Raw genomic sequence first — 3,166 nt, 5'->3', positions numbered from 1 at the left:
ACATGGCGTGGAAAGCTACCCCGGCACATGCGCAGCTTGCTTGTTGGACGGCTCCTTACATGCTGTCTCAAAAACACTAAAAAATAAACCAAAAGGGAAATGTTATTGTTTAAATTTGATTAGTGTATGCTGTGTGCACGTTTTAGAACTATCACATGATACCCAATTAATGAGTATAGTGGTTACATGTTTAAAAAAATAAGCGTAAATGCAGAGTTGTGAAGTCCTGCAACTACCTCCCAGGGATCACTGTGAGAGAGGGATCTGAAAAATTATAAGAGCCAGAGAATATGATACTTTGTTGTGACACAGTGTCTCCTAGAAATGACAGAAGCTACACCCAGAAAGTCTCCCCTAAAAACCTAAATATTAGTTGAACACAATAACAGGTGTGTGTGTGTGTGTGTGTGTGTGTGTGTGTGTGTGAAACAACAATTAATGAAACATGAGGCCATGAATTTGAAATTGTACAAGGAATGGAAATTTATATGGGGGGATATTGAGGGAGGAAAGAGGGAAATGAGATTAGTTTCATGCTAACTTGACACAAGCTAAAGTTGTCTGAGAGAAGGGAATATCAATTGAGAAAATGCCTCCACAAGATCAGACTGTAGGCAAGCCTTGGGGCATTTTCTTAATTAGTGATTGATGGGGGAAGGCCCAGCCCATTGTGGGTGGTGCCACCCTGTGGATGGTGGTTCTGGGTTCTATAAGAAAGCAGGCTAGCAAGCCATGAAGATCAAGCCAGTATACAGCTCTTCTCCATAGCTCCTCATCAATTCCCATCTCCAGATTCCTGACCTGTTTGAATTTCTGTCCTGACTTCATTTTTAAAGAAAATTCACTTTACATTGTGATAGCTGCCCACCTCCCAGCCACCCCATCCCATAATCCCTCTTCCATGCTCCTTCCCCTTCTCAGAGGAAAAGGGGGAGGCACTCCTGTATATCTCCCCACCCTGATACATAAGGTCTCTGTGGTTCTAGGCACATCCACTCCACTGAAGCAGACAAGGCAGCCCAGCTAGAAGTACATATCCAACATACAGGCAACAGCTTTTGGGATAGCCCCCATTCCAATTGTTCAGGGCCCACATGAAGGTCATGCTACATATCTGCTATACATGTTCAATGAGGCCTAGGTACAGATGGTGTATGTTCTTTGGTTGATGGTTCAGACTCTGAGAGCCCTAAGGTCCAGGTTAGTTGACTCTGTTGGTCTTCCTGTGGAGTTCCTGTCCTCTTTTGGGGCCTGTAATCCCTCCTCCTATTCTTCCATAAGAGTTCCAAGCTCCCTCCACTGTTTGGCTGTGGGTGTCTGTATCAGTCTGAGTCAATTTCTGAGTGGAGCCTTTCAGAGGACAGCCATGCTCCTGTCTGCAAGCATAACAGAATGGCATTCATAGTGTCAGGGATTGGTGCTTGCCCACAGAATGGGTCTCAAGTTGGGCCTGCTATTGGTTGGCCATTCCCTCAGTCTCTGCTCCATCTTTTGTCTCTGCATTTCTTGTAGACAGTATAAATTTAGGGTTGAAAGTTTTGTGGGTGGGTTGGCAACTCTATCAATCCACTGCAATTTCTGCCTAGCTACAAGAGATGGCCTCTTCAGGTTCCATATCCCCAGTACTGTGAGTCACAGCTAAGGTCACCCTCATAAGGTCATCTACATTGATTCTTGGGCACCTCCCATATCATAGGTCTCTGGCACATTCTTGAGATATCCCCTACTTCCCTACCCTTGACAGTTGCAGATTTCCATTTATTTTCATGGCTATCTGTCCATCTCTACTGTCCCTCCCCACACATAATCCTAAACTCTCCCCCATTCCCCTCCCCCACTCCTCTCTAAGATCCCTCCCTTCATCCTCTACCCCATTCTAAGTGAGATTCAAGCATCCTTGCTTGGACCTTCCTTTTGGTTTAGCTTCTTTGTGTCTGTGGAGTGTAACATGGTACCTGTATTTTATGGCTAATATCCACTTATAAGTAAGTACATACCATGCATGTCCTTGTCAGTCTGGGTTACCTCAATCAGGATATTCTCAAGTTCCATCCATTTGCCTGCAAAATTCATGATGCCTTTGTCTTTAATAGCTGGATAGTATTCCATTGTGTATATGTACCACAATTTCTTTATCCACTCTTTGGTTGAGGGACATCTAAGTTGTTTCCAGTTTCTGACTATTATGGATGAAGCTGCTATGAACATAGATGAGCAAGTGTACCTGTGGTATAGTCTGGCATCTTTTGGGTGTATGCCCAGGAGTGGTTGAGCTAGGACCTGAGGTAGAACTATTCCCAGTTTTCTCAGAAACCTTCAAACTGATTTCCAAAGTGGCTGTACAAGTTTGCACTCTCACCAGCAATGGAGGAGTGTTCCCCTTGCTCCACATCCTCACTGGCATGTGCTATCACTTGAGTTTTTGATCTTAGCTATTCTGATGCATATAAGATGGAATCTCAGAGTTGTTTTGATTTGCATTACCTTGATGACTAAGGACTTTAAACATTTATTTAAGTGTTTCTTGACCATTTGATATACCTTTGTTGAGAATTCTGTGTTTATATCTGTACCCCATTTTAAAATTGGGTTATTTGGGTAGTTGGTGACTAACTTCTTGAGTTCTTTAAACATTTTTGGATATTAACTCTCTGTCAGATATAGGGTTAGTAAAGATCCTTTCCCAATCTGTAGGCTGTCATTTTGTCCTATTGACAGTGTTCTTTGCCTTGCAGAAGTCTTTCAGTTTTATGAGGTCCCATTTATCAATTGTTGATCTTAGAGCCTGAGCTATTGTCTCTTATAACAATGAGTTCAAGGCTATTCCACATTTTCTGTTTTATTAGATTTAGTGCATCCAGTTTTATGTTGGGGTGCTTCATCCAGTTGGACTTGGGTTTTGTGTAGGGTGATAGATATGAATCTATTTAGATTCTTCTACATGCACACATCCTGTTAGACCAACACTATTCAATGAAGATGCTTTCTTTTTTATATGTTTTTGCCTTCTTTGTCAAAAATCAAGTTGTGTAAGTTTATGCTACACATGCTCCGGTGAAGTCTGCTTGGCAGGCTGAGAGGCCTGGAAGCACTCACGAGGCAAAGAGTTTCAAGGAAACTCAACCTCCTGGAACCTTGGCATTCTCATAACCTGTATACTCATACC

Source organism: Mus caroli, chromosome X (assembly GCF_900094665.2).
Source record: "Mus caroli chromosome X, CAROLI_EIJ_v1.1, whole genome shotgun sequence".
Lineage (NCBI taxonomy): Eukaryota > Metazoa > Chordata > Mammalia > Rodentia > Muridae > Mus > Mus caroli.
Note: the sequence above shows the minus strand (reverse complement) of the source record.